The sequence below is a fragment of the Notamacropus eugenii genome, chromosome 5 (genome assembly GCF_028372415.1).
Source record: "Notamacropus eugenii isolate mMacEug1 chromosome 5, mMacEug1.pri_v2, whole genome shotgun sequence".
NCBI classification, from domain to species: Eukaryota; Metazoa; Chordata; class Mammalia; order Diprotodontia; family Macropodidae; genus Notamacropus; species Notamacropus eugenii.
Genome location: NC_092876.1, coordinates 26,220,151 through 26,233,301, shown reverse-complemented (window position 1 = coordinate 26,233,301; position 13,151 = coordinate 26,220,151). Strand labels below are relative to the sequence as shown.

The window sequence follows — 13,151 nt, the reverse complement described above, 5'->3', positions numbered from 1 at the left end:
ACCCCTTCTCTCCACTCACACAGCCACCCTGATGGAGAGACCTCATCACCTAGAGTATTACAGTGGTTTGCTAATTGGTCACCTTGCCAATCCAACACATAGCTACCAAAGTGGTTTTTCTTAAAGCACGGATTTGATCATGCCACTCCATTGGACTACTGATGTGGGAAATTGATTTCTCTCACCATCTTCTCCACTTTAACTTGTTTCTAATCCATGATCCTGAGATGGGAAGCAGACACCATTCTCAGGAGCTAAGAGTGAGCAGGGTCAAGCTTTCTCCTGGCCACAGTGGAAGACCTGGCAGGACAATTTGGGTTTGTCAGCAATTCCAGGAGATGACTGCAGGGGGATTCTTCCATACAGAAGCATTTGGTCTAGTTCCTTTTTTAATTTATGCTACATTGCCTATAAACTATGTGATCACAGAATGCTATCTCTGAATCTATAAGTGGAATGGACTGTGAACTGAAAGATGGGTGGACAAAAGATCCCATATTTTAGTGCTTTGGACAATATCCTATTTAATTCCCTGGATTCATAACAGATCTGATCAGCAAAGGTTAATCTAAGTTATTTAGCACAAAAGTAGACCTTGCCATATCTTGGGTTTGAAGGATAGTTGTTGTTGTGTTTGTCCTTCATTGCCCAAGAAGACCATGCCATCAGAGAAATGATGACATGACTTGAGCTTGACTTTGTTTTGAGTGACGGAGAGCTGTGCAAGGTCACCAGCCTCACTTCTCCTCCAGAGCCATCTGAATCCAGTGACCAGATATTCATCACGATAATTGGAGATGACTCAGCATGCAATAGGAGACCTTGGCCCTACTTCTCCAGGCCACTGATCATTTCACATCCCAAATGTTCTAGGGTGTGATCACCAGTTTTACCAATGGGTCACAGTTGCCTGACCCACATATCTCACCTATAGTATCACTTGAAGGCAGAGTTCTTGTTCTGATCATTGAGGCTCTGCTTGATCTCATCCCATCTGGGATCCCAATCCTCTTCTGCCTTCTGGTCTCTGTAGGAGGATGAGGGAGGGGCATGAGCTCAAAGGGAAAGAGTTAGAGAGGGTGACAAGTCTTCTTTGTGCTCAGACCAAGCTCACTTCCAAGCCTCACCCTCTCTGCTGTCCTCCTCCTGAGACAGAATCTCTCCCTTGAGGGCAGAACAGGGCCTTTGTAACCATTCTGGGAGCTCACCCTCTGTCATTCCTGGCAGATCAGCATTTATTCTAGAAAGAGAAGGCAAAGACAATATCTCCTCCCTCTGAGATTCTTCTCCTTCCCCAGGTCAACTTGTAGTGACCAAAGCTTTTTCCTAGGAGAGAGCAGAAGGAATGAATGGCCCCTGGCACCCAAAGACCCTCATCCCAGGTGAGTGCAGTCCATCCACAGACCTGACCAGCATCAGCAAACCTGGAATCCAAGAGAGCCAAGGAAGCCTTATGCTGGTAGACACAGGTTGCCCTTGGCAGTGCTGTCAACAGAGTAGAAATTGTCCTCCTGGTTCTGCTCATGGCCTCCTGCCTCAGGCCACACAACCTTCCCCAGGTCTCTCTGGATCCCTCCCATTTACCATTTCTTAGGTTGTCAATAAGCATGTAGAAAGTGACTCCTCTGTGCCAAGCACTGTGCTAACCTACTGGGGATGCAAAGGAAGGTTTCCAAAATAAGAGCCCCTGCCCTACAGGAGCTCGTAGTCTCATGGGCAGAGAACATTGCAGCACTTGACGGATAGTGTGTAGGTACTGGATGGTTCAGGGTCGTCTGGTGGCCAACAGGAATACAGAAGTTTTTTTTTTAAGAAAGCAGTCCCTAAGCACATGCTAGACAAGGTTCAGTTGTTGACTCAAGTAAAGTGTCACTTGGAGGGCAAATCAGATATTGCTGCCAGCTAATCAAATGCCTGTGCTGGATAACTACTACTGGAACATACTGTCTTCTATAGGACTAAAGATGTCAGAACTGGAGTCACACAACCCAAGGGCCCCAAGAGGGGCATCAATGTCACAGATAGGAAGTTTGTCCTTACAGCAAACCTAAATCTAGCTCTCTGCAATTTCCACCCACTGATCCTCTTTTTAGTCTCTGAGTCAAAAGTCTAATTCCTCTTTCATATGAGAGCCTTAAAAATACTTAGACAGTTATTTTATCTCTCCCAAATCTTTGTTTGTCTAACCTAAAACAGCCCTGATCCCTTTCATGTGTCTGTCTTCACTGTCCTGGCTGCCCTCCCTTCCCCTAAAAGTTGTTGACTTATCAGCAAGTGCCCTTCCAAATGTATGGTGTGCAAGACTGAACACAGTACTCCAAGTGTGCTCTGAGCAGGGCAGTCGTACTAAGATCTCTCAGGGCTATACCCAAGATCAAATTGGCTTCTATGGAACCTGAGAGTACCACCCTACTGCACATAGGAAGTATCAACAAAGTACTCAGGTTCAAGGTACTGGGCATGGGAGGGGTGGGCTTCATTGCTCACAACAAAGCTCAGGAGTCTGCACCAAGGTGTCTACTTTTGCTAATTATCCAAAGGCCAGTAAAAGCTCAAAGAAAAGGTGTGTAATAAAGAGACAGAAGATGTATTCCCTGTTTCCCTTAAACCTGGGGCACATTCTACCACAAATATGTTCATTCAGTCATGTCCGACTCTTCATAACCACATGGACCATAGCACGCCAATAATGTCCATGGGGTTTTCTTGGCAAAGATACTGGAGTGGTCTGTCATGTTCTTCTCCAGTGAATTAAGGCAAATAGAGGTTAAGTGACTTACCCAGGGTCCCACAACTACTCTGAGGCCAGATTTGAACTTGGGAAGATGAGTCTTCCTGACTCCAGGTTCAGTGCTCTACCCACTGTGCCACCTAGCTCCCACCTACCACAAATGTGTGTGTTTGTCCTTCATTGCCGAAGAAGACCATGCTATCAGAGAAATAATGACATGACTTGCACTTGACTTTGTTTTGACTGAGGGAGGGCTGTGCAGCTCACCAGCCTCACTTCTCCTCCAGAGCCATCTGAATCCAGTGACCAGATATTCATCAGAATGACTGGAGATGACCCAGGATGAGGCAAATTGAGATTAAGTGACTTGCCCAAGGTCACACAACTAGTGAGTGTCAAGTGTCTGAGGAGAGATTTGAACTGAGGTCCTCTTGACTCCTGCACTGGTGCTCCTAGCTGCCCACCTACCACAAATATATACCCCTTAAATGAGAGAAATAGCTATGTTCAGGGATCCCAGGTGAAGCACATGCATAAGGAATATCTATGCCCAGAGGGCTGTGTGGACTCTATTGCTGCTGCAGGTCTACACCCTCTCTCCGGGATGCTCTCCTGAGCCTCCTCCCCTAGGAGCCTTGAGCACAGTGCCTAGAGGAGGTACTTTATAAGTGCTGGTTGACATGAACAGTCATGTTGAGCCCAAGTTGCTCTAGTGTCCTTCTGCTGCCACCTACTGGACATCAGTAGAGAGTCCTCAGCTAAGGTCCTGCCATTTTCCAACAGAACAGACACTTTCATTTCTCTTTGAGTAAAGCCAGAGGCAAAGCTCAAACTCCTTAAAAATAGATTGAAAGTCCTCCCACACAATTAAAAACTCTCCAAAACACAGATCACTGCCCAGTGACTTAGAGCTTTTAGTTTAGTCTTGGAAATCCCTCTGACCCAAGCTTCTTTCTGATTTAGGGTTAAAATATTCTTCTGACTCTGCATTGATCCCTTAACGGGATCCTATGTCCCCCAATACCCAAGGGGGATGTACCAACTCTGCCCAAGAAAGAATAGAGAGGTAAATGGTTCTGAGGAGCCATCCTGACCTCTCAAATCCTCTAGAATGGGTCATGCAAATGAGACAAGAACAAAGAGGTTGGAATGCCCCTCCCCAATCAAGGGATCCTTAGTTCCATCTCTTTATATTTCTTCCTAATTCTTACCTATCATCTGCAAATGTAGTCACCCACCACAAGCCCCACAGGTTTGGAGCACTGGGATGCTTGTTTAGTTATCACTTCATGCTCGCTGGCTAATCTTTTTTTCAGTCATGTCCTACTCTTCATGACCTCATTTAGGGTTTTCTTGGCAAAGATACTGGAGTAGTTTGCCATTTCCTTCTCCAGCTCATTTTATGGGTGGAGAAACAGAGACAAATAGGGTTAAGTGATTTGCCCCAGGGTCATACAGCTAGTGTCTGAAGTTAGATTTGAACTCAGGAGGATGAGTCTTCCTGACTCCAGACCAGGCACTCTATCCACTAGTGTGCCACCTAGCTGCCTGAAGCACTGGCTGAACCTCTCTATAAAATGGGGATCGTAAGGGCACCTAGCCCCCAGGACTATTGTGAGGATCAAATGAGAATACTGCTTTGCAAACCTTAGAGTGCTATATAAAGGTGAGTTTGGTAGTAGGAGTAGGCTGAATTAATGGGAGCACAGCGTCTACAATTCTATCTCGACCGACAAAGAGGAATTATTAAAAGGGGACAGAGGATTAAGAAGACCCTCCCAGAGGGGAAGCAGCTCTAGCACAGGCGCATTTGTGGAACCAGGAAAAGGTTCCTAGGGCCAGGGCAGAGGAGAGAATGAAGGGACTCAGAGATTATGGAGGCTGGGTGGAGCCAGGCAAGCAAGTCTGGATATCTTCCAGAAAGCCCCAGGGAATCACATCACCATAATGGGAGCTGGCATTTCTATTGAACTCTTGGGCTTCCAGCACTTTACAAGCATTATCTCATTTGATCTGGTAACATGAATGCTGTGGATCCTAGCTTGCAGTTGCTGCCCAAATAAACCAGCACAGGATAGAGACAGACCAGGAAGCTGCAGTTTGTTAACAAGACACACCATCAGGAGGAAACGGACGCATATGTCTCACAATTCCACACGGGACGTGTATAGTCTTTGGTGCTGAGCAGTTCTGATAACTTCTTGGTAGGGCCCAGAAAAAGGTAAATAGAGGTAAAAAGAGAAATAAAAGAAAAGAAAGAGAAATGTGCTCTTCTTTTTATACCTGACTCCTCAAAAGAAAATTATCAGTAAGTCAATTAAGTAACATTTGGAAGGGCCTAGCTCTGCTTTAGTAATAGAATACTGGGGGATGACTTCTCTGAACTCGTCAGGTCCTTGAGTTTTCTTTCACAGTCTTAAAGGGTTTTAGTAGGTGCTCAGATTCTTTAAGAGTCTGGCCCACTTGTCAGTACAAGCATTACAATAGCTCAGGTTCTTAAAATCTGGGCAGTAGTGTGGATTCTTAAAATCTTACCCACCCCAACTAGTGTTTTAATAAACCTTGTCTCAGACAGAAAAAAGGCTTCAGTCAAATTCTTTCAAGGCAGGACCTGCCATTTGCCCTTGAATTTCAGGATTCCCAACGCACCCTAGACCATATCAGGAGAAATCTTCACGGTCTTGGGTAGACATCACCCTAACTCACTAGTGAGTTTGAGACCCCTTGGTTACCCCCAACCTGGTTTAGCCCATATGCCGAAATGGTTTACTGAGGTGTGGCCATTGAGCATGCTACAGCTTCTTGGAGCTACAGGTGAGAGTTGGGCGGAACAGGTGGACAACAGAAATGGAAAGAGCCCTAAAAAGGGCTCAGCAGCCATAATACCAGAGGCACTAGTCTTCTCTGAACACACCTAAGAAGGAAAGTGTGGGAGAGAAGAGGTGTGACTGACTGACTACCAGACTGAAGGTCTACAGAGCCATTGTGCTGACCTTATTGTCGTATGCCTGGGAAACATGGACAGTCTACCAGGGTCATGCCAAGAAACTGAATCGCTTCCATTTGAACTGTCTTTGGAAGATTTTTAAGGATCACCTGGCAGGATAAGGTACCAGACACTGAGGTCCTTACATGAACCAAACTGTCAAGCATTCAAACTATGCTTCAGAGAGCGCAACTCCAATGTGCTGGTCACGTTGTTTGAATGCAAAACATATGCTTACCAAAAAGACTATTTTATGGAGAACTCACACAAGGCAAGAGTTCACATGGTGGTCAGAAGAAGCAATACAGGGACACTCTCAAGGTCTCACTAAAGAACTTTGGAATAGATTGTGCAACATGGGAGAGACTGGCACAGGACCACCCAGCATGGCATGCCCACATGAGAAAAGGTGCTATGCTCTATTAGTAAAGCAGAATTGAAACAGCTCAAAGGAAATGAAGGATATGCAAATTTAGAGAATCCATCCCAAATGTTCACACAGACTATCTGTGCCCAACCTATGGTAGAGCATTCTGAGCTCATATTGGTCTGATCAGCCACAGTCGGATACATTGAAACTTGACTCTGGCACAGTGATGTCATTTTGGTCCTCTCCAAGAACAAAGGACAACAGCCAACCAAGAAACCACAACAGTTTGCCATTTCCTGCTTCAGCTCATTTTACAGATGAGGAAAGAGAGGCAAACAGGGCAGCTCGGTGGCAAAGTAGATAGAGTGCCAACCCTTTAGTCAGGAGGACCTGAATTCAAATCTGACCTCAGACCCTGGGCAAGTCACTTTCCCCTGTCTGCCTCAGTTTCATCATCTGTAAAATGAGCTGGAGAAGGAAATAGCAAACCACTCCAGCATCTTTGTCAATAAAACCCCAGCTGGGTCATGACTAAACAACAACAAAAATAAAGAAAATGAAAGAAGGAGAGAGAGAGAAAGGAAGAAAGGAAGGAAGGAAGAAAGAAAGAAAGGAAGAAAGAAAGAAAGAAAGAAAGAAAGAAAGAAAGAAAGAAAGAAAGAAAGAAAGAAAGAAAGGAAGAAGAAGGAAGGAAGGAAGGAAGGAAGGAAGGAAGGAAGGAAGGAAGGAAGGAAGGAAGGAAGGAAGGAAGGAAGGAAGGAAGGAAGGAAAGGAAAGAAAGAAAGAAAAAGAAAGAAAGAAAGAAAGAAAGAAAGAAAGAAAGAAAGAAAGGAAGGAAGGAAGGAAGGAAGGAAGGAAGGAAGGAAGGAAGGAAGGGAGGAGAGGAGAGAAGAAAAGAGGAGAAAAGAAAGGAAAAGAAAAGAAAAAACAAAAGATGCCTCAGTCTGTACTCACGTACATCAGTTCTGTATGTGGAGGTAGATAGCATGTTTCATCATGAGTCCTCTGGCATTGGGGTGGGTCTTTGTACTGATCAGTTACCAAGTCTTTCAAAGTTGCTTATCTGTACGATATTGGTGTTCATGTATAAATTGTTCTCTAGGTTCTCCTTACTTTTATATAGATAGATATTTTATAGATATTTTATATATTTATGAATTATCTAAATGTATATTTTATCTATACTTTATATACATATATAATATACGTTTTCCTACGTTTTCCTGAAACCATCCTCGTCATCATTTCTCACAGCACGATTGTGTTGAATGAAAATCTCAGTTAGGGTTTTACTTTAAAGAATCAGGCAAACTCAGGAAAATGAGACAAGTTTATTCTAGTCCACAAGGCAAATGCAACATATCCAGCCAGGTGACAATTTCAAAACAATCCACTGCATTTAGAAGTCAACTTTTCCCAGTAAGAGCAAGAAAATTCTGATAAGTCGACTCTTCCAGAGGGAATAGGTCATTGCATCTCAGTTCATCCCCCAATGCAGTATCATAGGGAAATGTTTAAATATAAAGGGATGGGTTGAAAGCACATGTGACTATGTGCTGACTAGCAGCATTCAATACAAAGGACAAAGAGATGGGATCAAAGTACATGATGCCTCTCCCAAAAGATAAATTGACTTGTACCAGGAAGGCGAGAAAGACTGGAAATAATGGGATCTCTCACATGGAATTAGCTCAAATTTCAATAATTGCACTGATCCATCATAACTTGTCTGGTCATTTTCCAACCAATGGCCATCCTCCCTGCATAGCTTCTAACTCCTTGCCACCACAAAAAGAGCTGCTATAAATATTTTTGCACATATGGGTCCTTTTCCGCTTTCTTTGGGTTAAAAGGTCAAAAGTTTTAATTGACTTGGGGGTATTGCTCCAAATTGCTTTTCATAATGGTTGAAATAGTTCACAGATCCATCAACAGTGCATTGAAGCACTCGTTTCCCCACATCCCTTGCAGCATTTATCATTTTCCTTTTTTTAATCATCTTGGCCCATCTGATGGGTGCAAGTTGATTTAATTTGTATTTCTCTAATTATTAGTGAGGGAAGCTAGGTGGCAGACTGAGTAGAATATAGGCTTAAAGTCAAGAAGAAATGAGTTCAAATCTAGCCTCAGACACTTATTACCTGAGTGACCCTGGGCAAGTCACTTCACCCTGTTTGCCTCAGTTCCCCCTCTGTAAAGTAAGCTGGAGAAGGAAATGACAAACCACTCCAGTATCTTTGCCAAGAAAACCCCAAATGGGGTCTTGAAGAGTTAGATGTGACTTAAACAACAATTATTAGCGATTTAGAGCATTTTTTTTCTTATTAAGGATTTAGAGTAATTTTTTTCATGTCTATTGATAGCTTGGATTTCTTCCTCTAAAAACCACCTATTCATATGCCTTGACTATAAATTGGAGGATGGCTCTTATTCTTTTAAATTTGTCTCATATCCTTGTAAACCTTTTAAAAATGAGATCTTTGTAAAGAGAAACTTGTTGCAAAGATCTTTTTTCCCCATTTTCCTGCTTTTCTTCTAATTTTAGCTACATTGGTTTTATGGTACAGTGGGTAGACTGCTGAGCCTGCAGTTAGGAAGGCCTGAGTTCAAATATGACCTCAGACACTTACTAGCTATGTGACCTGGGAAGTCACTTAACCTGGGTAAAACCAGGATAATAATAGCACATACTTCCCAGGGTTGTTGTGATCAAGTGAGATAATAATCAGAAGGCTTGGCACAGTGCCTGGCTCATAGTCAGTGCTATACAGTTATCCCTTCCATATCACAACTGTCACCATCAAGATTTCAATGTCATGGGTTGGCACAGGAAATTAATTGGGAATTTTGGGGGAGTTTTGTGGAAGCCAAAAACAACACACAACGGCCAACAGAAGATACAGACAAAGCTTATGCCCAAATACTTAACCCAAATTTTACAATAAGGTACTGTAAACACCCCATTAAAAAAAGAAAAATTCAGACTTCTTCTCTGGTACAAAGGGAGGGCCAAAAAGTCTTATGCTAATTTTCCAGATCTCAGGAGCACCATGCCCCTAACCTCCCACAATGTGGAAAGGATACTTGTATAAATATTAGCTATTATTATTGTAGAAAATCTCTTTAATTTTATGTAATTAGAATTATCAATTTTACTTCCTGTGAGCCTCTCTGTCTCTTGTTTGGTCATGAACTCCTCCTTTATCCATAGATCTAATAGGTAATTTCTTCCATCTTCCCCCTATTTGCCCATGATGTCAAATTTATGTCTAAATCATGTAACCATTTTGAGCTTGTTTTGGTATATTGTTTGAGATGTTAGTCTACACCTAGCTTTCTGCCAAAAATTTGCAGTTTTCCCAACAGTTTTTGTTGAATGCTAAGTTCTTGCCCCATTAAAATGTCTGGATTTACTATGTGCTTAATAAGTTCCACCAATCAACTTCTCTTTCTTATGCAGTATTAAACTGCTTAGGACCAGCTAGGTAGCACAGTGGATAGAACACTGGGCCTGAAGTCAAGATGACTCATCTGACTGAGTTCAAATCTGGCCTCCAACACTTACTAGCTGTGTGACCCTGTTTGCCTCAGTTTCCTCATCTATAAAATGAGCTAGAGAAGGAAATGAAAAACTGCTCCAGAATCTTTGCCAAAAAAACCCAAATGGAATCACACAGAGTCAGACAGAACTGAGCATCCCCATCAAATTGTATTGATCATTAGAGCTTTGTAATATAGTTGATAGCTCCATTCGTTCCCTTTTTATTTTTACTTCCTTGATATTCTTGACCTTTTTTCCTCCAGATGAATTATTTTTTTCTAGCTCTATAAAGTAGTTCTTTGGTGGTTTGATTGGTATGGTGCTGAATAAGTAAATTAATTCAAGTATTATCCTCATTTTTAATTAAATTGGCTCAGTCTACCCATGAGCAATTATTATTTCTCCAATTGTTAAGCTCTTTATTTGTGTGAAGAATATTTTGTAATTGTGTTCATATAGTTCCTGTGTGTTTCTTGACAGGTAGGCTCCCTAATATTTTACACTGTGCACAGTTATTTCAAATGAAATTTCTCTACTTTTTCTTGCTAGATTTTGGTTAAATACAGAAATGCAGATGAATTGTGTGGATTCATTTTATATTCTGCTAACTTTGCTGAACTTGTTCATTGTTTCAATTACTTTTTGGTTGACTCTAGCAAACTATTACATCGGCAAAAAGGGATAGTTTTGTTTCCTCTTTGCCTAAGCTTATTCTTTCCATTTCTTTTTCTCATCTTATCACTATTATTTATGGCAAAAAATATTGACTAGTAATAGTGATAATGAACATCCTTGCTCCACTCTTGATCTGAGTGAAAAGACTTCTACAGCATTCCCATTAAAGGTAATGCTTGTTTTTAGTTTTAGTTATTTTTTATCATCTGTCATTTTAAAGAAAACTCCATTTATTCCTATGCTTTCTACTGTTTTTAATAGGAATGGATGGTGTATTTTATCAAAAGCTTTTCCTGCATTTATTAAAATTATTTTTGTTGGTTTTGCCATTAATATGGTCCATTATGCTTACAATTGTTCCAATACTGAACCAGTCCTATATTCCTGGTATAAATCCAGTGACTTGGTGATCATAGGCTTTGTGACTTAATCATGGGCTTTGTGATGGATTGCTGTAGTCTTCTTGCTAATATTTTATTTAAAGGTTTTTTTCACCTCAATATTCCTTAGGGAAATGCTACATTGCTTTCTGATGCAAGAATATCAAGAAAGAAAGAGTCCTTGGGCTCAGTTGGTCCCACCTCCTTATTTCATAAATTAGGAAAAAGAGAACTCAAATACAACCCACATCCTCCAAAGTCACTCAGCTAGTTTGTGACAGAAAGAGGAAAAGGACCCAACTTGCTGAGTAAAGAGGTAATGTGACAGATATGTCAGGAGGGTGACAAAGGCATTTTTATGCATGGGGGCAAAACTCTTACCAAGTTCTTGGAGGACTCAGAATTTAAATATGCCCCTAATTGCAAGAAGATAGTATAAAAAGAATGGAAAGGACATTCGATAATGAATTTAGAGAACAAGGTTCAAGTCCTGGTTTTATACTAAAAAATCAGGAGACTATTACTGACTGTATGACTTTGGGAGAGTCCCTTCTCTCCCCTCCCCCCCCCCCAACCCCCATTCTTCGGTCTTATGCCCCACTTGAAAAATGGAGCCGATTATTTAGACTATATAGTTTCTTAAGGTAGACAAAATCAAGGTCCTTTTCAATTCTAACACTGTCTATTCCAAGGTCTTTCCAGTTCCAGCATGCCATTTTCCATGGCTCCTTCTAGGTCTGATATCCCGATATTTCTCATTCCATGGTATCTCCCAGTTCTGCCATTTCATGCTTTAAGAGCCATCCATCTCTGGCATTTCCTGGTCTATAATCTTTACTCCTTACCACACACACACACACACACACACACACACACACACACACACACACACACACACACACACGCTTCAGAATCAGCTAGAATAGCTCCTTTTCACTGTAGGAATCAAACACAAAGAAGAGAATGGGAGGCGTTTACTGACTTGACTTCACCAGTCTCAGCAGCAAACTTTCCTATCTCAAGAAAGCTTCTGATTCTGGTACTGATGGCAGCCACACAAAATACTTGTGAGGCAAGTCTTCCCCCTTGTGGCAGTACATGGGATATGCTTCTACTTTGTTCTCTAGATCACACCAACCAGAAGACTGTCAAGTTCAAAGCTGCACCCACTCCTGGCAGAGAGAAATCGCTGAGGTTGGAAGGTCTTTGTTACAGACCTGACAACACAGACATAGAGCAGCTGGAAGCTTGGGGTCAGGTGGGCAAGAGATTGCAAGGGGTCTGAATTGGGGTAAGAAAAAACCTCCATTTTTATTTACATCCTTATATACATTTTATATGCATCTTTATTTCAAGATAATTGATTTCCTTTGTAACACTGTGTGTTAATTTTATGCATTTAAAAGCAGTATTCTGAGGAGCTCACTGGTTTCACCAGACTGACTGCCAAAGGGGTTTATGACATAAAAAAAAAAAAGGTTAAGAACTCCTGGTCCCTCACACATCAGATTGGCTAAGATGACAGAAAAGAAAAATGATCAATGTTGGAGGGAATGTGGAGAAATAAGGACACGGATGCATTGTTGGTGAATATGTTAGCAGGTCCAATCCTTCTGGAGAGACTTATAATCAGGAAGACTCCTCTTCCTGAGTTCAAATCTGACCTCAGACACTTCCTAACTATGTGACCCTGGACAAGTCACTTCCCCCTGTTTGCCTCAGTTTCCTCATCTGTAAAATGAGCTGGAGAAGGAAATGACAAACCACTCTAGTATCTTTGCCAAGAAAACCCCAGTTTAGAACTATGCCCAATGGACTATAAAACTGTGCCTGTCCTTTTACCCATCAATACCACTAACTAGGTCTGTATCCCTAAGAGATCAAAGAAAAAAGGCAAAGGACCTGTATTTACAAAAATGTTTGTAGCAGCTCTTATTGGGAAGGCAAAAAAAATGGAAACTGAGGGACTATATCTTCATTATGACAATATCAGCTGGAAAATGGCTAAACAAATTGTGGCATATGATTGTGGTATAAGAAATGACGAACAGGATGCTCTTAGAAAAAAAAAACCTGGATACAATTATATGAACTCATGCAAAATGAAGTGAATAGAGCTAAGGGAACATTGTATACAGTAATAGCAGTATTTTAACAATGATGATCAAGTGTGAAGACTTAGCTACTCTGATCAAGACAAATTGTAAAATTGTAAAAACTTGTCCAAGACAATTCCAAAGGAGCCATGATGAAAAACGCTGTCTTCTTGTGGAAAGAGAAATGATGAACTCTGATTGCAGATGGAAGTATGCTTTTTTTAACTATATTCGTTTTTATTGTTTTATTTTAGTTTTCTTTTGCAACATGGCTAATACAGAAATAAATTTAGCATGATCTCTCACGCATACTTGAAATCAAATTGCTTGCCTTCTCAAAGTGGGAGGAGGGGCAAGAGAGAATGAGAGAAT

General features: G+C 41.5%; 1 long non-coding RNA gene across 2 annotated transcripts in view; it reads right to left on the bottom strand.

Moving 5' to 3' along the window:
* LOC140503716 (uncharacterized) overlaps positions 1–13,151 on the bottom strand; it is a 51,753-nt gene that overhangs the window by 16,784 nt on the left and 21,818 nt on the right. The window contains exons 1-2 of one of the 2 annotated variants that reach the window (XR_011966852.1): positions 1,128–6,634; positions 929–1,027 (exon numbers count right to left, since the gene is read on the bottom strand). The exons of the other annotated variant lie outside the window; for it this stretch is intronic. This is a non-coding gene — a long non-coding RNA (uncharacterized lncRNA). Of the gene's footprint in view, positions 1–928; positions 1,028–1,127; positions 6,635–13,151 lie in introns of those variants that run through there. 2 annotated transcript variants of the gene reach the window in all.